Source organism: Moschus berezovskii, chromosome 1, assembly GCF_049115385.1.
Source record: "Moschus berezovskii isolate FMDL1 chromosome 1, NW_MosBer_1.0, whole genome shotgun sequence".
NCBI classification, from domain to species: domain Eukaryota; kingdom Metazoa; phylum Chordata; class Mammalia; order Artiodactyla; family Moschidae; genus Moschus; species Moschus berezovskii.
Genome location: NC_142460.1, coordinates 61,403,223 through 61,429,458, shown reverse-complemented (window position 1 = coordinate 61,429,458; position 26,236 = coordinate 61,403,223). Strand labels below are relative to the sequence as shown.

General features: G+C 36.4%; 1 protein-coding gene across 4 annotated transcripts in view; it reads right to left on the bottom strand.

Annotated features, from left to right (window-relative positions):
• EPHA6 (EPH receptor A6) overlaps window positions 1-26,236 on the bottom strand; it is a 1,038,562-nt gene that overhangs the window by 732,325 nt on the left and 280,001 nt on the right. The gene's annotated exons all lie outside the window — the stretch shown is intronic.

Genomic DNA, 26,236 nt, shown 5'->3' with positions numbered 1-26,236 from the left:
AAAAGAAATGCAAAAAAGCAAAATGGCTGTCTGAGGAGGCCTTACAAATAGCTGTGAAAAGAAGAGAAGCGAAAAGCAAAGGAGAAAAGGAAAGATATAAGCATCTGAATGCAGAGTTCCAAAGAATAGCGAGGAGAGGTAAGAAAGCCTTCCTCAGCGATCAATGCAAAGAAATAGAGGAAAACAACAGAACAGGAAAAACAAGAGATCTCTTCAAGAAAATTAGAGATATCAAGGGAATATTTCATGCAAGGATGGGCTCGATAAAGGACAGAAATGGTATGGACCTAAGAGAAGCAGAAGATATTAAGAAGAGGTGGCAAGAATACACAGAAGAACTGTACAAAAAAATCTTCACGACCAAGATAATCACAATGGCGTGATCACTCACCTGGAAAAAGACATCTTGGAATGTGAAGTCAAGTGGGCCTTAGAGAGCATCACAACAAACAAAGCTAGTGGAGGTGATGGAATTCCAGTTGAGCCATTTCAAATCCTGAAAGATGATGCTGTGAAAGTGCTGCACTCAATATACCAGCAAATTTGGAAAACTCAGCAGTGGCCACAGGACTGGAAAAGGTCAGTTTTTATTCCAATCCCAAAGAAAGGCAATGCCAAAGAATGCTCAAACTACTGCACAATTGCATTCATCTCACACGCTGGTAAAGTCATGCTCAAAATTCTCCAAGAAAGTCTTCAGCAATATGTGAACCGTGAACTCCCAGATGTTCAAGCAGGTTTTAGAAAAGGCAGAGGCACCAGAGATAAAATTGCCAATATCCACTGGATCATGAAGAAAGTAAGAGGGTTCCAGAAAAACATGTATTTCTGCTTCATTGACTATGCCAAAGCCTTTGACTGTGTGGATCACAATAAACTGTGGAACATTCTGAAAGAGATGGGAGTACCAGACCACCTGACCTGCCTCTTGAGAAACCTGTATGCAGGTCAGGAAGCAACAGTTAGAACTGGACATGGAACAACACACTGGTTCCAATAGAAAAACGAGTACGTCAAGGTTGTATATTGTCACCTTGCTTATTTAACTTATATGCAGAGTACATAATGAGGAACGCTGGGCTGGAAGAAGCACAAGCTGGAATCAAGATTGCCGGGAGAAATATCAATAATCTCAGATATGCAGATGACACCACTCTTATGGCAGAGAGTGAAGAGGAACTAAAGAGCCTCTTGATGAAAGTGAAAGAGGAGAGTGAAAAGGTTGGCTTGAAGCTCAACATTCAGAAAACAAAGATCATGGCATCTGGCCCCATGACTTCATGGGAAATAGATGGGGAAACAGTGGAAACAGTGTCAGACTTTATTTTCTGGGGCTCCAAAATCACTGCAGATGCTGACTGCAGCCATGAAATTAAAAGATGCTTACTCCTTGGAAGGAAAGTTATGACCAACCTTGATAGCATATTAAAAAGCAGAGACGTTACTTTGCGAACCAAGGTCCGTCTTGTCAAGGCTATGGTTTTTCCCATGGTCATGTATGGATGTGTGAGTTGGACTGTGAAGAAAGCTGATCGCCAAAGAATTGATGGTTTTGAACTGTGGTGTTGAAGAAGACTCTTGAGAGTCCCTTGGACTGTAAGGAGATCCAACCTGTCTATTCTAAAGGAGATCAGTCCTGGGTGTTCATTGGAAGGACTGATGCTGAAGCTGAAACTGCAATACTTTGGTCACCTCATGTGAAGCGTTGAGTCACTGGGAAAGACTCTGATGCTGGGACAGAATGAGTTGGCTGGATGGCATCACCGACTCGATGGACATGAGTCTGAGTGAACTCCGGGAGTTGGTGATGGACAGGGAGGACTGGCGTGCTGTGATTCATGGGGTTGCAAAGAGTCAGACACGACTGAGTGACTGAACTGAACTGAACTGTCCTATAAACAGTGTTAAGAGGCCCAACTATTTTTCATCACAATTTAAGCAGATATTCCACATAACAGACCATAATTCCATGACATCAACTGATTCATATTCAAAATCTACTTAGGGGTCTTCCCTGTTGGCTCAGTGGTAAAGAATCCACCAGCCAATGCAGGAGACATAGGTTCAATTCCTGGTTAAGGAAGATCCCCCCTATGCTGTAGAGCAACTAAGCCAATGTCCCATTATCTATTGAGCCTGTGCTCTCGAGTCCAGGAGCCACAACTACTGAACCCGTGGGCTGTAACTGCTTAAGACCCCTAGCCTTAGAGCTCTGCAACAAAAGAAGCCACTGAAATAAAAAGTCCACGCACTGCAGCTACGGAGTAGTCCCAGTTCGCCAGTAGAGAAACGTCGACACAGTAATGAAGACCCAGTGCAATCAAAAATAAAAATTAATAAATAAAATTATTTTAAAAAATCTACTCAGACCCCCCACCATTTTATCTTGCCATATCTTGCCTGGAATTGTCTCTTTTTTTGGCCCATAAATTTTGATTCCTACCTAGTTCTAAGATCAAGAAAGGTAATACAAAAAAAGCAATAAAATTAAAGAAACTCTACAAATCAAAATTTAAGTCAATGATTTAAGTTTGTTACTCCCAGCAGTCTTTGAAATTGAATAAACTCCAAATAACTTAAAATATCAAATACAAAAAATAAAGTGAACCTTTCAGATGTTTGAGAGGTAGGATTAAGGCCTGATTAAAGCATATACCCAGGAATTAGATTTGATTCACTCTTTCCCTCAACCACTTGGTAGCTGTGTGACCTTCATCTCTTTTTTCTTCAGTGGCCATAACTCCTAAATGAGTGCAGGAATGATGCCATCTTAAAAGGTGTGAGAAGTATGTCAATTTCTTTTTTTTAATCTTTTTAAATTAATTGTCAATTTCTAAATATGAAGAACTTAGAAAATTGTTGCGCTGTGTTTAGTCACTCAGTCATGTTGGATTCTTTACAACCCCATGGACTGTGTAGCCTGCCAGGCTCCTTTGTCCATGGGGATACTCCAGGCAAGAATACTGGAGTGGGTTGTCATGCTCTCCTGAAGGGGATCTTCCCAACCCAGGTATTGAACCCAGGTCTCCCGTATTGCAGGTGGATTCTTTACCATTTGAGCCACCAGGAAAGCCCAAGAATATGGGAGTGGGTAGCCTATCCCTTCTCCAGAGGATCTTCCTGACCCAGGAATTGAACCAGGGTCTCCTTCATTGGAGGCGAATTCTTTATCAGCAGAAAATTGCTGAGTATATTGTAAATAATACATATGAGTGTCATTATTATTCTCCCCTAATTTCATAGCTTGAGTTATCTAAATTAAAATTTCTAAATTTAAGATTTATTCTATACTGTTATTGCAAAATTTATATTGACAAAACAGGAAATGTGGCATTTTTAATGATATTATTCACACCCACAAATATTTAATAACCAGAGCCTACTTTGAATTTTCTTTTTAGATATATTAGCTGTATGCATTCTCCTGATTTATCTGCTGTGTGATTAAAATACTGGGCAGTATTTCTTAGCATAAACTTTAATAATTTACTAACTACTAAAAAACATTTATTTTAGCTATTATACACAAAGTTTGATATATGACATTTGTGACACAAAATACGGGACATATTTCGGTACTCAGGATATTTTAATCTGGCAGTGAACATACAAATTTCAATCAAATAACTGTTACATAAAGTAATACATTAAAAGGGACTATAAAAAAGGGACCAATGTGATTTTATCTTCATCAAAACGGTCATTCAGGCACAATGACATTTTAACATCCACAATATGTTTTTTCTGTTTTTCAAATTAAAATGCTTTTAATTAAAAACTTTTTGTTATTTTTTTAATAGCTGGTACATCTCCTTCTTTCAGTAAAGAAGTACTAATAATTATGTAACTGTTTATTACTTTGTTAGCTTTGACTGCTAGGAAACAAAATATAGCAATGATGTCAATATTGATGGTTCAGTCATTTAAAAAATCTTGATACCGACCCTTAAAAAGCTTGTACTTTTCTTTACAGGTTTCCTTTATATATTTTTATTTTCTTTTATTACTTATTTATATGTTACTTTTATAGATCACCTAATATTCTTTATGGAACGTGTCTGAAACTTTAAATATTTAATATTGACATTTAAAAACATTCTTGGAGCTTCTTAAACTGTATTTTCTCTGTGTTCTCATAATATCAAAATATAACCGCTTTAATGAAAAACATTACTGAAATGTTCAAAATCTGGATTTTTTTCTACTAGATTTGAATTTCACTTAAATAATTATTTATTAATTTACATATTCTCAGGGAACTATAATGAAGGGAAATACTAGGAGATAGGGGAATTTGGCATTGAGCTACTTATGATTTTAAAGGTTATTTAACAGATGATAAATGAGGCATATGATTTGTGTGTTTTTTTTAATACAGACCTAAATTTGAATACAAAAGCCAAAGTTTATTCTATACCCTTTGTACAGAATACAAACTTTCAGTTTTCAATTTCCAATTATTTTATCATTAAAACCATTCCTGATTGCTCAAACCTTAAAAAAATGAAAAAACTGTATTTAAAAAAAGGCCAGAGTTTACCAATGACTTTAGCTATCAATAAAAATACCTTAATATATTGACTTCTTACATGTCTCACTGAGAATGTAAATGCCTTGGTCAGCATAAACCATGGCAAGTTATATTCTCCTTTGAGTTATATTCAGTGGTTCAGAAAAACTGTAAGACATAAGGATGAAGGCCAAGCACTCTCAACACTTACGAAGTCAGTAAATCTCATTATCAATCCTTATCCTTGAACATGTTTATGTACTGTTATGAAATGCTCACAGATTTTATATGTATGTCTACCATAACAAGCTTTTAAGCTACTCTAAATGTGGCTTTGCTATAAAAATTCAATACTCAAGTATAGGATGTATTTATATCTCCTTAGTTTAAATATACACATACACATATATTTTACAAATATATTTCCTCCATATAGCAGATGTGTATAAAATCATGCTGCTAAGCCCAAAGTTAGAAATAACAGGAATTAAGGTAAAATCCATTCCTCCCACTTAAAAATGTCTTAATCCTAAATAACGAATTTCATATCAGGTGCTCAGTCCTCAGTTTTTGATCAGGTATTAGATTTAAAACTCTGTGATGTACATAAGTAAAAGACTAATATAGAACTCCGTAACAAACTAGGGTATGAAAATTGGGACAATAATGTTCTAATTATACCCAATATATTTTACTACTATGAATAGGTTTGGCTGAATTTGACAGAAAATATAATTAATAGAAGGTGCACAATTTAGAAGTTTCTCTCTCACTGAAAAATATGGAGGAAGGCAGTTCATAGCTGATAGAGTAGCTCTGCAGTTTCCTGTAGGCAGGTTTCTGACTTTCTTATCTATGATCCTAGATATGACCCTCAAGTTTATGGCTCCAGAATCAATACCAGCCATCACATTCATATTCTGAGTATTAAGATAATAGGGAAAAAAAAAAAAAGCAGAGGTTCTGAAAGTATAACCTGATGATGAGCAGATCAGTGTCACTAGAAACTTAAAAGAAATGTAAATTTTCAAGCCCCTCTCCAGACTTACTGAATCTGTAACTCTGGGATGATGCCCAGCTGTTTTACAAGTCCTTTAAGTGATGCTGACACAGGGTAAAGTATAAAGACTACAGCTTTAAGGATATAATCCCAGAAATTGTACTTATCACTTCTTCTCACATTCTGTTGGCCAGTATTTAGTCATGTGGCTACACAGAGCTGAAAAGGAGAGGAGGGAAAGCAGTTGCTATTTTTAAGTAGTCATAAGCCTAGCTAAAACTAGGGATGCATTTATCTAAAAGGAGATACAATAATGGCAAACATTATCAATCTGTGTCACATAACTTTCTAAAAAAGGTGGAGGGATCACAACTATAAAAAGTTGGAAATTTTTCTCCAAGTATACATTCTACTTTTATTAAGGAAAAATATTCTTTATTAAAAACATAATGCTATTTTTCTGGGTATTTATTGATTTTAATAGCATTTATCTTATGTTTTCAATTTTTAAATCATAAGCTAATTATAGGGAATGATGACAAATTTTGTCCCCATTTCAAAGATAAGAAAACTGAAATTCCAAAATTACAGACTTTTAATTCACGATCTCACACCTGGCTGGTAGGCATCAGACTTAGAAATCAGGTTCTTTACCTTAAAGTCCTTTACCATTTACATTGTTTCATATTTATCAAATGAGGGCTACACTCTTTATCCTTAATTCTTCAATACATTAGCTTTCCACTTTCTTCTTTTCATCCCAAATATATTTTTTTCCTGCAAATATTCCCTAACAAAATGTTGAAGACTTTTTAAATGTGAAGGCTAAAATAATAGTTTATGTAGCAAGACTCAAAGAACTTTGCAATTATACTACTAATCAGAATGAAATACACTTGACATTTACCTCTATTTGTTGTTTATATTTCAATGATTGAAACATAAAAGAAGTAACCAGATTTTAATAACTGAGAAATGTTAATAACTCAAGATAAATAGCTGCCTAGCACTAATATTTCTAAACTTTGATTTTTAAGTCAAATTAATGTGACAATGCAATCTTTAAGAGACCAGGACAAATGACATTAAATTGTTATTTTGTCATTTAAAAAACAAAAAAATAGCTATTATGACAGGAACTATAATGAGAATGGAAAGTGATTAAAAGTTCCTGCTTACTTTTGATATCGTGATCAGAATATTCAACTCTATTAAAGTCATTGATTCTCTTCTGTATTATTTTGGAAATATTTATTGCTAGAATTCTCATAAGAGAAATTATCTGATGATTAGCTCCAGTGTTTTAGAATTTCCATGTGAAGACAACAAAAAATGTTATGCAGCTTACAAATATGAATATAAATGCAACATAATCAATAGTGCACAATGTTAACAGTAAGCATCTATTTTTGAATCCCGAATGAAAGAAACTTCACTGAAAGTTTGAATCAGTTTATACATGGACGTCTCTATATCTTGACTGGCATAGGTTTTCTAATGCAGAATCAACAGTAGGAAGGTGATCCAGCCATGACCTGGCCAAGACCAGATGGAAATTCTTTGCTTCTAACATGCTTTGTCTGAAATTCCATAGTTATTGACCAAAAAGAGACATTTTCAATCTCAGAAATTTCCTTTCCAAAGTCCACAGCTATGAAAATGAAGCATTTGATATCTATACTTCTGTAGGAAAGAATGTTCATAAAGGCATAAATGAAAAACTTATAACTGTATAAAATTCTGAGATTTAATCATCATTCATGATAAATGGGATAGAAATATTATATCACTCTAGTAAAGAGAGGCAGAAGTAACTGATCATCTCTTGTACTCATGAAGTACAGAATACCCAATGATGATGATTATGGTACACCTGTAATATTTTGCCTGACCATATGTCAAAGATGTTATGTACATTATTTAATTTAATCTACATTATATATATTTCAGGGGTATCATTCCCCTTTTTTTAGTCAGGAATAAGAATTATAGAAATTTATTTTTAAAGTCATTAGTTAGTGTGACTGGATGGCTAGATAGCCAACAACAATTTATTAACACCTTTGCAAAATGAGAGCTGCAGCTGGGAAGTATCAATTGTTATACAACCAGGGATTATATTTCTCAGTCTTCCTTTTTTTAGGCAGGTAGATCTATTGCCTAATCCTTGTCAATGAATAAAGGTGACTGTGTCACTTCTAGGTCAAGATATTAAACATCTCTTATCCTGTCCACCAACTACATGATGAAGACTGTGAGGTCTTACAAGGAGGTATAGCTATGAGCTGACAGGGGCCCAGATCATTGAATCATTCATTGTGGACAGCTGTACTACATTTGTATAGCATTAAACCACAGACATTAGGGATTATTATTTTTTTTGCCATAGTATAACTCTAATATAGTCAGTAAGTAGTAAAACAAGAAACAAACCTAAATGTGTCTGATTCCAAGTTCCCTGTTTGCCCTTATATGTTCTCCTGATGTTCCTAGACAGGTATGAATAGAACTGTTCAATATTATAATTTCTTCCATCAAGGAGTCACACTTTAAACTGTGCAGAGCACCAGTAACATTGGTAACCAGCTTTTACATGACCTGAGAAGAGAAATTCCGTAACTCATCAAAGTAATGATAGTGATAGTGGAGGTGACAATCATCACCATCAACATCATGCTGAGTAACTGACTCAGACAACTTTGTGTACCAAATTCAGTGGGGCGGGGTGGCGGGGGGAAACAGACCACAAAATCTGTATTCAAGGGAAGATGCAAACACTATTTTTGCTTAGATCTAAACTTGGTCCTCCAAGACAGTTTATAGAAGTTGTGCATTTGAAAGTCAGGGAATGCTATCCATATACTGATGAAACTTAAACTGTGATCTCCACTTGAATATCAGTATTTGTCCATAAATTTATCTGCTGTCATCACAATCATTACATCAATGATATTCACAATGCTTAGCATATGATCAGCATAAAATAAAATAAGACATACACACATTGCTAAATTAAAGAAAGAATTAATGGGATAAGGATTTTAAAAAATAGTTATGTCTTTCCAGGAGAAAATTTCTATGTATTGTTTATTTAGTTACATGTGGTAATGCCATGCCTGCACGCTTAGTTGTGTCCAACTCTTTGTGACTCTTTGGTCTGTAACCCAACAGGCTCCTCTGTCCATGGCGTTTTCCAGGCAAGAATACCTGAGTTCAGTTCAGTTGCTCAGTCATGTCCGACTCTTTGCAACCCCATGTACTGCAGCATGCCAGGCCTCCCAGTCCATCACAAACTCCCAGAGTTTATGCAAACTCAGATCCATCGAGTCGGTGATGCCATCCAACCATCTCATCCTATGTTGTCTCCTTCTCCTCCTGCCTTCAATCTTTCCCAGCATCAGGGTCTTTACAAACGACTCAGTTCTTTGCATCAGGTGGCCAAAGTACTGGAGTTTCAGCTTCAGCATCAGTCCTTCCAATGAATATTCAAGAAAAATTTCCTTTAGGATGGGCTGCTTGGATCTCCTTGCAGTTCAAGGGACTCTCAAGAGTCTTCTCCAACACCACAGTTCAAAAGCATCAAATCTTCTGCACTCAGCTTTCTTTATAGTCCAACTCTCACATCTATACATGGCTACTGTAAAAACCATTGTTTTGACTAGATGGACCTTTGTTGGCAAAGTAATGCCTCTGCTTTTTAATATGCTGTCTAGGTTGCTCATAATTTTTCTCCCAAGGAGCAAGAATTTTTTAATTTCATGGCTGCAGTCACAATCTGCAGTGATTTTGAGCCCAAGAAAATAAAGTCTGTCCCTGTTTCCCCATCTATTTCCAATGAAGTGATTGGACCAGTTGCCACGATCTTAATTTTCTGAATGTTGAGCTTTAAGCCTACTTTTTCACTCTCCTCTTTCACTTTCATCGAGAGGCTCTTTAGTTCTTCCTTGCTTTCTGCCATAAGGGTGGTATCATCTGCATATCTGAGGTTATTGATATTTTTCCTGGCAATCTTGATTCCAGCTTGTGCTTCATCTAGCCTAGCATTTCTCATGATGTACTCTGCATATACGTTAAATAAGCACGGTGACAATATACAGCCTTGATGTACTCCTTTGGAAGTCTGTCATTTGGAACCGGTCTGTCATTCCATGTTCAGTTCTAACTGTTGCTTCCTGACCTGCATACAGGTTTCTCAAGAGGCAGGTCAAGTGGTCTGGTATTCTCATCTCCTTCAGAATTTTCCACTGTTTATTGTGATCCACACAGTCAAAGGCTTTGGTACAGTCAGTAAAGCAGAAATAGACGCTTTTCTGAAACTCTCTGGCTTTTTTGATGATCCAATGGCTGTTGGCAATTTAATCTCTGGTTCCTATGCTTTTTCTATATCCAGTTGAATATCTGGAATTTCACAGTTCACATACTCTTAAAGCCAGGCTTGGAGAATTTTGAACTTTCCTTTGCTAGCATGTGAGATGAGTGCAATTGTGTGGTAGTATACCTGAATGGGTTGCCATTTCCTTCTCCAGTGGACCTTCCCGACACAGGGATCAAACCCACATCTCCTGTGTCTCCTGTGTTGCAGGTGGATTCTGTACCTGCTGAGCCATTGGGGAAGCCCACATTTGGTAATGACTATGTGTTAAATTAAAAAAAAAAACTTATTTACCAAATAATACATTAAAAAACCTTATTTATAGAAAGTATTCCTTATTTTAGTGATTCTCAATCCTTTGGAATTGACTGGGGTTTTTCTGTTCCCCTCAAGTATATCATATAACTAATTCAGAAGGTACAGAGATAGAACCCGAGCATTTCTCATTTTTAAAGGTTCACATTTCTTTTCTTCAAAGTAGCACAAGTGATGCTAAGACAACATGCTAAGACAGATGGCTAAGAATGAAAGCCATCTTTACACAAACAATAACATATAGTCCATACAACTGAAATATTTATGTAATAATAAGTAGCTCACATTCAGTGAGTGTGTAGTCTGTCCACATGAAGCAGAATATGGCCATATTTTTCTTGTAATCTTAGCAATAATTCTTTAATAAAGATGTCAGCCTAATCTTATAGGATGAAAAACTGAAGGTTAGAGAGATTGAGTTTATTTCCCAAGGTCATAAAGTCAGTAAATATTAATGTCTAGATTCATTGTTTTTCTTTTGGATACAGAAGCCTTTGTTTTTAAACCTCTGTATGGAATTCTTCAGAGAAGGCAATGGCAAGCCACTCCAGTACTATTGCCTAGAAAATCCCATGGATGGAGGAGCCTGGTAGGCTGCAGTCCGTGGGGTCGCTAAGGGTCGGACACGACTGAGCGACTTCACTTTCACACATTGGAGAAGGAACTGGCAACCCACTCCAGTGTTCTTGCCTGGAGAATCCCAGGGATGGGGGAGCCTAGTGGGCTTTCGTCTATGGGGTCACACAGAGTCGGACACGACTGAAGTGACTTAGCAGCAGCAGCAGCAGCAGCAGCATGGAATTCTTATGCAACAGAATACAAATCGTTACATTCTTGCTCAGTATAGTCAACTAGCCTAGATTTTTAGAGCAACATTAGCTCTAACTGGGGCTTTCCTAAAAACATGACCCAGTGCACACAGACTTACACAGATGATATTTTGGTTGGCTTTAAAATTACTGATACTCTGATCCATAGTAGAATAGATCTTAACACTGTTGGTTTCAATTAGTTTGGGTAGCTCCTTTTGTAAACAACGTACAGAGTGGAGAAGATCTCTGAGTCTACGACCTATATTTCCCATATTTTGTTGGGAAAAATTACTTTGTAAATCACTCTATTTTCTGAAACTTGATCAGGATAGGAAAGCACATTAGGTCAACCTTCTTGAGACAGTGTCATTTAAGCCAATGTTCCAATAAAATGGGAGATAAGTAGTTTTTTAATTATATGCTGTTGTAAAAATTAAATAAAATAATACACATAAGTTGTGGGATATGGCTGTAACTGTGAAGTACTTTATGAATGTTAGAGATTGTTATAACCATTAATGGCTATAGTCAGGTGTTATAAACACCTAGCTCTTCTAGTCTACAACACATAATTTTATATTTTTTGGTTCTAAAAGTACAATCTCTAGAACTTCCCTGAATTCTATACTCCATAGAATGTAACACAAACATTTTAAACATAAATCTTGAATCTTTGAGTTTCTAGAAATTGGTTTTGCTCGTGGTAATTTTGTTTAGCCAATGAATCCATCATGAATTCTGACTTCAGGTACAAAATGTTTAAAACTGAGGTAATGACACCATTGTCCAAGCTGAAACGCAATACTTCAGCTTTATATGTACAACATCAAAAAGAACATGGGTAATAGGTGTCTCCCTGGCAAAATAAACAAATGAAACTTGGGTCATATGAGGCAATAAATTAGAATTTGCTTTGTAGTTACTGTAGATTGCTTTTCCCCTTCCAATTCTTGAATTTTCAAATCTTATTTGTGTTACAATTTACACAATACTGAGATGAATATATTGCTGCTGCTGCTGCTGCTGCTGCTAAGTCACTTCAGTCGTGTCCGACTCTGTGTGACCCCATAGACAGAAGCCCACCAGGCTCCCTCATCCCTGGGATTCTCCAGGCAAGAACACTGGAGTGGGTTGCCATTTCCTTCTCCAATGTGTGAAAGTGAAAAGTGAAAGTGAAGTTGCTCAGTCGTGTCTGACCCTTAGCGACCCCACGGACTGCAGCCTACCAGGCTCCTCCATCCATGGGATTTTCCAGGCAAGAGTACTGGAGTGGCTTGCCATTGCCTTCTCCGGAATATATTGCTACACAATATAAATTGAGAGTTAAAAAAAATCACAATGTCTAACTACCCCTTTCTCTATACTACAATGCCTGACAGGAGAAAAAAGATGTGAATTTATAGTGTGATCTACAAGTAAATATATATAAAGTTCAAAGCCATAATTCACATAAAAGAATTTATAGTATTTCATTTTTTATTTCAAAAGAGTTTCACAGAATTTGCTATAAAATATTCTGGTCAAAAAAGAGAATTAGTAACATTTCATTTTGAAATAAATGAACTAGCAAATAGCTTGTTTCAATTAAACTATGACAAATTCCCTATTCTATTTTCTAGCATGAGGAGAATATAATAATTCTGTGGAAAAGGCCCTTGATGTCTCTCTATTAGGACATAAGATATGAATAGCAATTACAATAATTAAATATAATTACATTACAATAATTAGCACTTAAACTATCAATTGCAGTACTCTACTCAGCAATTAAACACACAGACAAAATTTCAATATAATTTATAAGGCTCGGTTCCTTCCTTATTCAAGAAGTGGTGAAAATGATCTTCCTGTGTGTGTTCAATTAAACCTGCATTGTATCAGTTTTACATTAGGTTTTGAAGCTAGATAGGCCATAAAACTTGTGAGTTACTCAACTTTCTAAGTGGTAATTGATGAGTTTCCAAATGCTTTGGAAAAGTCATTTTTCCACTTCTAGAGATTACTAAATTGTAAGCTGGCCCTGCTATGTAGTCTGTGACTAGGGACAAAAGATTTTTATACTATTTACATATCACAGGGTTCAAAGTTACTGATATTCAGATTCATAAAACACGTCTAGAGAGTTTGATTTCAATTTGTTTAAGGAGCTCCCTTTGAAACAATATACGGGGAGAAAAAAAAATGACAGACTTCTGAGAGCCTGAAATTCTCTCCATTGTGTAGAGAATATCAAGGTAATACCTATTTTGCAGGAGCATCAGATTGTTGGCATTTCACCACTAGAAGCTTCAGAGGATAAAAATTAAAAGATAAAACTAAGCACACTGACTCAGGTACTATTTCAATTTGTGAAAGTTATGCCATCAATTGTTAGAAAAGTGCACTGTGAAAAGACCATGTACTATTCAGCATCTCATTAAGAGGTTTGATACTTATTATTTTATTCTTTATTATGTAGTTGATTGACAATGTTGTGTTACTTTTTGCTGTACAGCAAATGAATCAGTTGTACACATTCATTTACCCACTCTTTTTAGATTCTTTTCCCATCATGTCATTACAGAGTATTGAGTAGAGTTTCCTGTGCTACATAATAGGTCCTTATTAGTTATCTATTTTATACAAGTAGTATCTATATGTCAACCCCAATGTCCAAATTTATCCCTCCTCCTCCTTCCCCTCCTTGGTAGCTATAAGATGTTTTTTACACCTGTGACTTTATCGTTTCTTTTTCAGACATGTAAGGGTCAGAGCTTATATTCAGCCAGAACTCACTGGTACAACCCTACAGGCTGTCAAAGTATGAAGTAGTCACTATCAATTAGTAAACACCTGATATCCAAACTTCCTGAGTGACTACTCTATACTGGTGTCTATCCTGATTTCCCTTGTCTAACCTTCTTCAAGATCTGGCAAGCAAATGTGGCATAAAAGAAGGTGCTATGGATTCTGTTCTTGTCCAGCATCCATTCAGTGTCTTACTGGTTACAAGACATAGTGCATGTGCCTTCAGACACAGCCTGTGCTAAGCCATCAGCATTCCTTTTCCCAAACTTCCTTAGTATAATATCTGGAGGTTGCTTTTAAGCTAGGATCTTTTCCATGTGGAATGTTAAGCCAACCAAGCTTCAGTGGACTGAGCTGGTGTTTAGCATTTCGGGAAATCCAGGGACGCACATACTGCGAGAAGATGTTAGTGATTGACAATAATCAAAACAAAAAGGGATGGTGTAAAAGCAGTCCTTTCCAAGGCAGGTACTGAGATCTAAGATGAAGAATAATTCAGAAGACCAGGGAGAGCAGAAGAAACTGGAAGTGAAGTATAGGCAGAAGGAATGAAAACATCAAGAGCAAAGTACGTTTCAGGGAATCTGTGTCACCAGCTAAGGAAATGCAAGAAACAGAAATGAAGCACTGAAAGGACATGGTAGACACACAGCTGGAGTTCAAGCATGCTTCTCCAGAGACCTGACAGGTGGAGAGCAGTACAGCTCATGGTTTCTCAGAATAGAGACAGAGAGACACAACGAAGGCCAAATAACCTCTTGTGGGTAATCTTTGGCAAGTATTTGCCAAAATTAATTATCTAGCAAATTATAATGACTGAAATACCAGTACAGACTTTAGAATAACATAAACTTCAACCAAAATTTTAGAGTTTCCATTTACCAATTCAGTGACCTTAGCAAGTGATTTATAACCTCCGAACATTTCTTCAACTGAAAAATACTTTAATGGGAAATGAGAATACAGATATTTTTAAACTGCTCTGGACTGTCAGCAGTCAATAAATAAAAGTTATACTGATAATGATTGCATTGAATAGTAACGAGACTTTATCAGCAGAGTCCTCAGTACCTTGCCAGTTAAAACTTCTCTTCCACTGAGGGAATGAACGTTGGTGACTGTCTATTCACTACTACTTAGTATCTCACATGCTACCCTTCTCAATTTCCAAGAATCCATCTCACCTAGAGCCAGCAAAATTCCTGCTCTTTTAACCATCCAGGTCTTTTTATCCCTACAAGTTAGGCATTCCCAGAAAGTCATTAAATTTTTATCTGGCAAAGGGTGGTGCCTGGATGGAAAGCAAGGTTTCCTTTGCACGTGCCACATCACGAAACCTGTCTATTTTTCTATTGGACTATATTCAACATGTTTTTAAAGATCCCAAAAGCCTTGAGTCCTAGTTCTCCACTGATAATCCCATAATACTTAATTGCTTTTAAAATAATTTTAATAATATGCAGTTAGATGATAGGCTAAAACTGAGACTTTTAAAAATGCTATAAATTATAGATTTTAGATAAAATTTGAAATTTATTAAAATTTATTCATCACAATAAGAAATTCTCCATGTACAAAATCTTTTGATTTTTCTCTATGGTATAAATTTATTGAATAATTATTATTTAACTAGATATTTAAATCTTTATGATGTTTAAAATATTAAATAGTAAAATATAACCAATGAATGTTAAGAAGTAATTGCCAATTAAGTAAGTGCATATATTTATACTTTCTGGTAAGCCTTGTAACTTAATACACTTTCCACTTTCTTAGTTTGTGCCTATAGAAAGTAGGAAAACCATAACTTTAATACTGTAAAACTACATTAAAATTTTGATATACTGTAGAGAAAAATATCGGAGAAGGCAATGGCAAGCCACTCCAGTACTCTTGCCTGGAAAATCCCATGGATGGAGGAGCCTGGTAGGCTGCAGTCCGTGGGGTCGCTAAGGGTCGGACACAACTGAGCGACTTCACTTTCACTTTTCACTTTCACACACTGGAGAAGGAAATGGCAACCCACTCCAGTGTTCTTGCCTGGAGAATCCCAGGGATGAGGGAGCCTGGTGGGCTTCCGTCTATGGGGTCACACAGAGTCGGACACGACTGAAGTGACTTAGCAGCAGCAGCAGCAGCAGAGAAAAATATACTTGTCTTGCTTTAAAAGTCAATATTCTTAAAAAGTCAATAAATTTCAAAATCATCTTTTTTAGTAAGTATAAAACATGTTTGGCACATACAGGCACACCTCAGAGATATACCAAGTTCCAGACCACAGCAATAAAGCAAGTCACACACACTTTTTTGTTTTCCCAGTGCAGATAAAATTTGTATTTTTACTATTCTATACTCTATTGTGTACAATAGCATTATGTTTTAAAAAACAATGTATATACCTTTCAGCTCAGTGCAGTTTAGTCGCTCAGTCATGTCCGAATCTTTGTGACCCCATGGACTGCAGCATGCCAGGCTTCCCTGTCCATCACCAGCTCCTGGAGCCTATTCAAACTCATGTCCATTGAGTCAGTGATGCCATCCAACCATCTCATCCTCTGTTGGCCCCTTCTCCTCCTGTCTTCAATCTTTCCCTGAATCAGGGTCTTTTCCAATAAGTCAGTTCTTTGCATCAGGTGGCCAAAGTATTGGAGTTTCAGCCTCAGTATATACCTTAATGAAGACTTATTTTATTCCTAAAAATGCTAACCATAATCTGAGTCTTCACCAAGTATAATGCTTTGCAATAGTAATATCATAGATCACTGATTAGAGGTCACTATAATAAATAATAATGAAAAAGTTGGAAATATTGTGAGAATTACCAAAATGTAACAAAGTGAGCAAATATTGTTGGAAAAATGGTTTGGACAGACTTGTTTGATGCAGGATTGCTAAAAACCTCCAATTAAAAAAAAATGCTGTATCTGTGAAGCACAGCAAAGCAAAGTGCAGAAAGATGAGCTATGCCTGTGACTAAAGCATAGTTGAATACATATACTGAAAGAGATGAGGTCTTTGTTACACACGAAAGTTTTAAATTTCACCATGAAGACTTATATAGCTGTAGACTTTAAGATAGTAATTGCATATTGATTTTGTATTAATCCAATAATTTCCAGAGAATGTTAAAATAATTTTAATTTATGTTGTCATTATATAAATAAGTAGCTCTCAAATGGGAATTTTAAATGTTATCCCATCTATTTCAAAGACAGGAGTTCATGATTTATTTTATTGTTATGAGAGAAATATACTCAGTTAACTAAAAAGAGATGAAAAGTATTTTAAGAAATAAAAATCAAATCAAAACTCAATTTTGTTTCTGAGTCCTATGATAAATAGTAAAGTGTAAATGAAATAGAAAAAAAAAAGAATTATATAGTAACACTTAACTCATAAGATCACTCTATTTTATCTGACTTTGTATATTAACTTATTTTTATAACATTCTTATGATATATAAATGAAATGTGAACTGTGAAATGTATTATGTTAGGTTAAAAAACAAGCTGCTTTGATGTTTGATTCATATAAAGCGTATATCACCAAGCATTAGATACTCTTCAGTACCCTCAAAGTGACTTGCTTAAGGCCATGCCCAGCCATTTTATCAGAGAATCACTGTGCACGAACATGCTGGCCACATGTTATATCACTTATGTTTATAGCAGGAACACTTCAAGTTTGGTATAAGTTTTATAATTCACTTTGTCAATGTTCTTTAAATCCATCACTGAAACTATGATTTTTCTGAGAGCAAAGGGAAGAGTTGGCAAGTAGAGGACATACAACTTCTAAGGCTGAGCTTGTGGAGTGATGTTTAAAGATAGAATGAAGATTCCATATTCTGACCACACATACAACTTGTATAAATTGAATTTTGGTGAAAGAAGCATTTCTTTAAATCATTTTTATTTGTTTGATCACATTAAGCTAAGTATAGAAACCAGTTATAAATTGTTACTGGAAGGTATTTCAAAGTGGAATATTTAGAAGTAGTCAGATGTCTTTTGATCTTAAAATATTTTAATGCTCAACTGGTACTATTCATAGAACTTTCAAGTATAGAAAGTATTTCCATGATATTATTAAATCATAAAATGTATTATTTTGCTAAAGAATTCTAAAATCTTTCTTAAAATTATCTTTCAATTTATAAGTGATCTTTGTAATATTTAGATATACTTTTAAAGTATATTTTCTAATTTAAATATTTGTAACGGAAGAAGATATGTGAAACTATAAGAAATAATGAAGGCTGTTACATTTTACTAGATTTCTATATACATGGGGCTTGCCTGGTGGCTCTGTGGTAAAGAACTCACTTGCCAATGCAGGAGACCCAAGAGACATGGGTTCAATACCTGGGTTAGGAATATACCCTGGAGTAGGAAATGGCAATCCACTCCAATATTCTTGCCTGCAAAATTCCATGGACAGCGCATCCTGGTGGGCTACAGTCCATGGGGCTGCAAAAAGGCAGATATGACTGAGTGACAGAGCATGCACACATGCTCTCAACATACAGCTATAGGAATCTAAGAACTTAGCACTTCCTACATTTTTAAAAGTTTGAAAAAGCTGTCGGTCAATACCAAATAGATTTACTAGTAGTATGTAATAGAAGCTTTGACAGAATATAAAAGAACAACAATAACAAAAATATGTTTACTGATTTTGCTCCAGGCCAAAGATAAGAGTACATTTTCATGAGTATTTTCACTGAACAGGCGTTACATGCAAGGTCACCCAATCTTATAAGTGATTAGACGATCCTGAAAAACATCAATAGCATAAATAATAGAATTTTACACTAATGTTAAAAGAAATAAATTATTTGCACTGAAACTAGATACAGGTTTTCTAAATTCAATTTTAAAAAATGGCATGCATGGCAAATATCCTAACAACATATGTAATTGATAAGGCAGGGGAAAAAAAGGAACTTGTTTGGCAAACTGATGCTGAAAAGTCTAGAATTGGGAAAATATATTTACATTTAGTGAATAGTTTTATCCTTATACTAGATATTTATGAAAAAGTATTTTAAAAGATATATAAAAGATATAAAGTGTCAAATGAAAGAAATAACAGGCTATTTCACACACTTTCTGCTTTCTACATGTGTGAATTTCATATCTAATTCATAAATGTTTTGTAACAGTGTTTTTGTATTTTTCAAATACTAAAAGCAACATGATATCATTTTTGAAAATTGGAAATAATGTGTAATGTGAAATAAATCACATACATCCCAATACACAAAGATAAATACCTAATAATGTGATAAACTTTCTTTCAGAATTTTTGATGCAAATTTTGAAATACCATTCTAAGAGAACAAAACAAAATGACAGCAAAACACTCCATTTTTAATAAAAATAGTAGGTGAAAAACTACAGGAAAACTCCTTCAGTTTTTTAAAAGAATAGGGTTATTTTTGAAGTCTATTTCTCATCTTATAATGTAATTAGAACTATGATAGTATATAGTGCATAAGTCTATGCATTTTGTCACAAATGCTCAAAATAATAAATGCATACACATGTGCAATTTGTATATAATTCAGCTCAGTCACTCAGTCATGTCCGACTTTTTGTGATCCCATGGACTGCAGCACACCAGGCTTCCCTGTCCATCACCAACTCCCGGAGCTTGCTCAAACTCATGTCCATCGAGTCAGTGATGCTATCGAACCATCTCATCCTCTGCTGTCCCCTTCTCCTCCTGCCTTCAATCTTTCCCAAAATCAGGTTATTTTCTAATGAGTCAGTTCTTTGCATCATGCAGCCAGAGTATTGGAGTCTCAGTTTCAGTCCTTCCAATGAATGTTCATTGGAACATGAACATTCCTGGTGGCTCAGTAATAAAGAATCCGTTTGCCAATGCAGGAGATGCAGTTTGATCCCTGCTTCGAGAAGATACCCCAGAGAAGGAAATGGCAACTAACTCCAGTGTTCTTGCCTAGGAAATCCCATGAACAGAGGAGATTGGTGGGTGACACAGAGTCCATGGGGGTCTCAAAAAGAGTGGGACATGACTTAGTGACTAAACAACAACAATAAATGTCATACACTCTATTCTATTCTTATTACTATTCCACATTTTACAAAATCCCGAGTTTAAGTTCATTATACACCATCTTTAAATATTCTCCTCCTGATGCCTTTTTTATAAACAGTGATAGAACCAATTTTGGAGAGTTCTCTGGCTTTAGATGAGGGGAACTGCTTCTTTTCAAGGTCAGTTTTGTTTGGAAAATAGACTCATTACCAAAAATACAGCAGTAAATGAAACGACTTCCATATCCTGCCACTGATTTACACACACACACACACACACACACACACACTGAGCTATAGCAGCTTGAGGTTCAAAGCTATGACATTCAATATCACGCAGTTTAGAAGATTACATATTTCACTAATTGCAATGTTAACAAGGATACACACCAAAGACCTTATTATCTTTAAAATATGGCTTATAATAAGCACTGGTGAGTTAATTAATTACTCACTGTAATAAGAAGGGAACAATACAATTTGCTGCCCATTATGCTGCTGCTAAATCACTTCAGTCGTGTTCGACTCTGTGCGACCCCATAGACGGAAGCCCACCAGGCTCCCCCGTCCCTGGGATTCTCCAGGCAAGAACACTGGAGTGGGTTGCCATTTCCTTCTCCAATGCATGAAAGTGAAAAGTGAAAGTGAACTCGCTCAGTCGTGTCCGACTCTTAACGACCCCATGGACTGCAGCCTACCAGGCTCCCGCATCCATAGGATTTTCTGGGCAAGAGTACTGGAGTGGCTTGCCATTGCCTTCTCCGCTACCCATTATACATTGGGTCATTTAAAGTATATTTTTCATAGCAATAAATATTAAGCTGAAAAATCTTTTTCATTTACTCAAGAATGGAAAAGTATGTTAAAGTGCCATAGATTTTCAAAAAGCTAAGCATATCACTATTGCTTTTAAAAGTGTGGCACAATATTCAAGTCCCATAAAATTTTAAATTACTGCAGTAAAAACAAAGAAAAAAAAATAGGACTGACAAAAGTCCAATTTTAAAATGGAAAATTAGAAAACAATATTGGGAACATGTGGTATCTCATTACTCAGTTCTCTTAACATACATATCAATATAAATATCATCTTTATTTTTAAATAAAAAAAGTATACCAGAAAAAACTAAATGTAAAACATCATATATGTCATACCCCCCATATTAAAACTCTATTTTGCCCTTTTTATTCTGTATAAATTAAGCCTCTGAGAATTACTTTCATTTCCCCCTCTCTAAACTAACTAATGCAATTCCCATGTTTTGCCCTGAGGCTGCAGACTGTTCTAATTGGTGGAGAAATAAATACCAAAAAATTAAGAAATAGTACATCAAAAATTTAAGAAAAAGTACACAAGGTACTTTAACTGTACAGTAAGGTATTTTATACTTTAACCACATCACAAATGTACAAAAAAGAAAGTTTTAGGACTTTCTTCTTCTTTTGTGCATAAAATTAAAATAAACCCTGTGACTCTACTGGATTTTTTATTCAAAGGAAGAGCTTGAGACTCTTTGTTTCATTTAAATTAACAACAAAAATAACTGAACATAACAATATCATTTTATTCTTACTTTATAAAGTACAAATACTGCCAATTAAACTATTGTTTTAAGTTAACAAATTACCTGAGATTAAAATAGTTCATAATATTTAATGGCAGTGAAAACAAACACTCTCCTATGCTGCTCTCACATGTGTAAACTGCTGTTACTTTTTTAAAGAGCAAACTGGAATATTCATTAAATTTGAAATACATGTGCCAACTGACATGCCAAATACAATGTTCAGTTCAATTCAGTTCAGTCACTCAGTACGTGTCTGACTCTTTGCGACCCCATGAATCACAGCACGCCAGGCCTCCCTGTCCATCACCAACTCCCAGAGTTCACTCAAACATGTCCATCGAGTCAGTGATGCCATCCAGCCATCTCATTCTCTGTCGTCCCCTTCTCCTCCCGCCCCCCAACCTTTCCCAGCATCAGAGTCTTTTCCAGTGAGTCAACTCGTCGCATGAGGTGGCCAAAGTATGTTACTACCATTCTATACATGTAGTCACTTCATGGCAAATAGATGGGGAAACAATGGAAACAGTGACAGACTTTATTTTCTTGGGCTCCAAAATCACTGAAGATGGTGACTGCAGCCATGAAATTAAAAGATGTTTGCTCCTTGGAAAAAAAGCTATGACAAACCTACATAGTGTGTTAAAAAGCAGAGACATTATTTTGTCAACAAAGGTCCATCTAGGTCAAAGCTATGGTTTTTCCAGTAGTCATGTATGGATGTGAGAGTTGGACCATAAAGAAAGCTAAGCACAGAAGAATTGATGCTTTTGAACTGTGGTGTTGGAGAAGACTCTTGAGAGTCTCTTGGACTGCAAGAAGATCAAATCAGTCAATCCTAACACAAATCAGTCCTGAATATTCATTGGAAGGACTGATGTTGAAGCTGAAGCTACAATACTTGGGCCACTTAATGCAAAGAACTGACTTATTAGAAGAAACCCTGATGCTGGTAAAGATTGAAGGCAGGAGGTGAAGGGGACAACATAGGATGAGATGGTTGGGGGGCATCATCAACTTGAAGGCCATGAGTTTGAGCAAGCCCTGGTAGTTGGTGATGGATAGGGAAGCCTGTCCTGTTGATGGACAGCGTGCTGCAGTCCATGGGGTCACAAAGAGTTGGACATGACTGAGAACCTGAATTGAACTGATACTATGTTCCCAAGGATATTCAAGAAAATCTTAGCAATTTTTATCTCTGTAGGAGAGAATTAAGGTCATACGCTGAAGAATTGATGCTTTTGAACTGCGGTGTTGGAGAAGACTCTTGAGAGTCCCTTGAACTGCAAGGAGATCCAACCAGTCCGTTCTAAAGGAGATAAATCTTGGGTATTCATTGGAAGGACTGATGCTAAAGCTGAAACTGCAATACTTTGGCCACCTCATGCGACGAGTTGACTCACTGGAAAAGACTCTGATTCTGGGAAAGGTTGGGGGCGGGAGGAGAAGGGGACGACGGAGAATGAGATGGCTGGATGGCATCACCGACTCTGTGGACATGAGTTTGAGTGTACTCTGGGAGTTGGTGATGGACAGGGAGGCCTGGAGTGCTGTGATTCATGGGGTCGTGGAGAGTCGGATACGACTGAGTGACTGAACTGAACTGAACTGAACTGAAGATGGGAAAAATCTTTTTGTTTTACAATAAATACTTCTGAAATGTTTGGATTTTGTACTAACTTTTAAAAAAATTTGCTTTTTAAAAGTTTAACTGATTGCAAACATAGAAATTATTAGACATAGCTTCCCCTTTGCCATAAAAGTATTATCTTTCTAACACAATAAGATCAGTTGTTTAGTGTTCTTAAAGAAAAATGGCAGCTTCTTTTCAGGAATAAGAATAAGATACTGTGGTTTCCCTTTCTATTAGTCAGCTTGGGCTGTTATAACAGAATAACACAGACTGGGTAGCTTAAACAACAGTACATATATTTCTCACAGTTTTGGAGACTGAAAGTCTGAGATCAAGGTGCCAGCATGGTTGGGGTTCTCGGTGAGGGCCCTCCTTGGTTTACAGTCACCTTCTTTCTGTTGCCTCACAGAGTAGAGAACGACTTCATCTCTCTCCCATCTCTTCTTATGGGCACTAATCCCACGTGTGAGAATTTTACCCTCAATTGCCTACTTACTTTCAAAAGGGCTCACCTTCAAATGCTGTCAGACTTGGGATTAGGACTTCAACATATGAATTCTGAAGAGCCATTAACATTTAGGCCATAGCACTTGTCTTCAGTTCAGTTCAATTCAGTCTCTCAGTCGTGTCTGACTCTTTGCGACCCCATGAATCACAGCATGCCAGGCCTCTCTGTCCATCACCAACTCCCGGAGTTCACTCAAACTCATGTCCATCGAGTCGGTGATGCCATCCAGCCATCTCATTCTCTGTCATCCCCTTCTCCTCCTGCCCCCAATCCCTCCGAGCATCAGAGTCTTTTCCAGTGAGTCAACTCGTCACATGAGGTGGCCAAAGTATTGGAGTTTCAGCCCTAGCATCAGTCCTTCCAATGAATACCCAGGACTGATCTCCTTAAGAATGGACTGGTTGGATCTCCTTGCAGTCCAAGGGACTCTCAAGAGTCTTCTCCAGCACCACAGTTCAAAAGCATCAATTCTTCGGCAATCAGCTTTCTTCACAGTCCAACTCTCACATCCATACATGACACTTGTCTTAGACCCCACTTAATTTCAGTGGCCAATCTAATAATATAGTGACACTAGGAAAGTGAATAATAGAACTGATAATTTAATTTTGCTTCTCTCTGATATCACCTTACCTGGATCTCCCTCAAGTAAAAATTCCTTCAAGTGAAGAAATCATTCTAATGGTTAGAAATTCCTGAGATGTTTGGGTTAACCGTTAGTTAGGAATATAATTGTATATTACTTTCTTTAAAACTCATTTGCTTAACAATCACTTTAAATGTTCAGACCAAAACAAACAAAAAAAAAAGAAATAACAGACAATATTCAAAGGACAATTACAAGGGTGGCTGCATAGCATTGCTTTAAAATGGAAATTCTCTTCATTTCATATGGCATTGATGAAAAAGAAATTGCAGAAGAGAGTGAATGAAGAAGTTTGATGAAGGGTATACGACTGGCTGCCAAGGATTCCCTGCTCTGATGGGGGTGGGAGCAATCTCATACACAGCTACAGTAACAGTATATACATCTATAGTGTCTTACTTTGAGTCATATGTAGTGTGGAGTGCCATATGTAAAAACGAAAGCACCCTCTCCTACAAAAAGAGATAACAGGAAATAGCATAAATAGATGAGGGCACTTTGTTCTAATGTGCTCCAAGCAGTTACAGAGCTTTTGATGTCAAAGTTAATGTGAAGCCTGGAATAGAAGATCCACATGCTGTGAACAAACCACATATCACAGTAGGCTCCTGAACCTGAGAAAAAAATTCATGATTAATGGTACCAGTACGTACCATGCCCAATTGGAAAAATCTAGGGTTAGATTAAGTAGGCTTTGATAAGAGTTGACATTCTGGCAACACATTGCAACTGATAGGGAGCAAATTCTATTTCCTGAAATTCTTTTCAACATTGTTTATAGTAATTTACATGAAAATGAAGTATTTGTAAATTAATTAATACATAAATTTCTATACAAAGCCTTAATAATTAACAGAATGTTATTTCAATCAGTTATTATCATCTAATCCTAGATTCTCAGTTAGTTTCTGTCCCTTTATTTATTTCTTAGGGCTGCTGTTATAAACATCACAAACTGGGTAATTTAGATACCAAAAAATATATTGTCTCACAGTACTAGAGTCTGAAATCAAAGTGTCTATAGGGTTGATTCCTTCTAAGGGGTGTGAGGAAAATCTATTCCATGTCTCCCTCCTAGATCCTTGGCTTATAAATGTGTTATCCTTCTATATTCACATCATCTTCCCTCAATGTGTGTCTATCTCTGTGTCCAAATCCTTTTATTCTAAAGTTAACAGTCATACTACATTTAAGCCCACCCTAATGACCTCATCTTGATTATCTGCAAAATCTACTGGGGATTAGTAATTATCATCTTTGTAGGGGACACAATTCAACCTTTCAGTTCAGTTCAATTGCTCAGTCATGTCCGACTCTTTGTGACCCCACGAACCGTAGCACGCCAGACCTCCCTATCCATCACCAACTCCCGGAGTCCACCTAAACCCATGTCCACTGAGTCGGTGATGCCATCCAACCATCTCATCCTCTGTCATCGCCTTCTCCTCCTGCCCTCAATCTTTCCCAGCATCAGGGTCTTTTCAAATGAGTCAGCTCTTCGCATCAGGTGGCCAAAGTATTGGAGTTTCAGCTTTAGCATCAGTCCTTCCAATGAACACCGAGGACTGATCTCCTTTAGGATGCACTGGTTGGATTGCCTTGCAGTCCAAGGGACTCTCAAAAGTCTTCTTTAACACCACAGTTCAAAAGCATCAATTTTTCGGTGCTCAGCTTTCTTTATAGTCCAACTCTCACACCAATACATGAACATGGAAAAACCATAGCCTTGACTAGATGGACCTTTGGTGACAAAGTAATGTCTCTGCTTTTTAATATGCTGTCTAGGTTGGTCATAACTTTCCTTCCAAGGAGTAAGTGTCTTTTAATTTCATGGCTGCAATTACCATCTGCAGTGATTTTGAAGCCCAAAAAAAATAAAGTCAGCCACTGTTTCCACTGTTTCCCCATCTATTCAAACTTTAACAGTTCTTAAATGCCAGCAGGAAAAGACAAACTCTTATAAATAACACTGTTTACCTGAATGATTCTATCAAAGAGTAAAGAATGGTAGGGTGTGAAAAGAGTA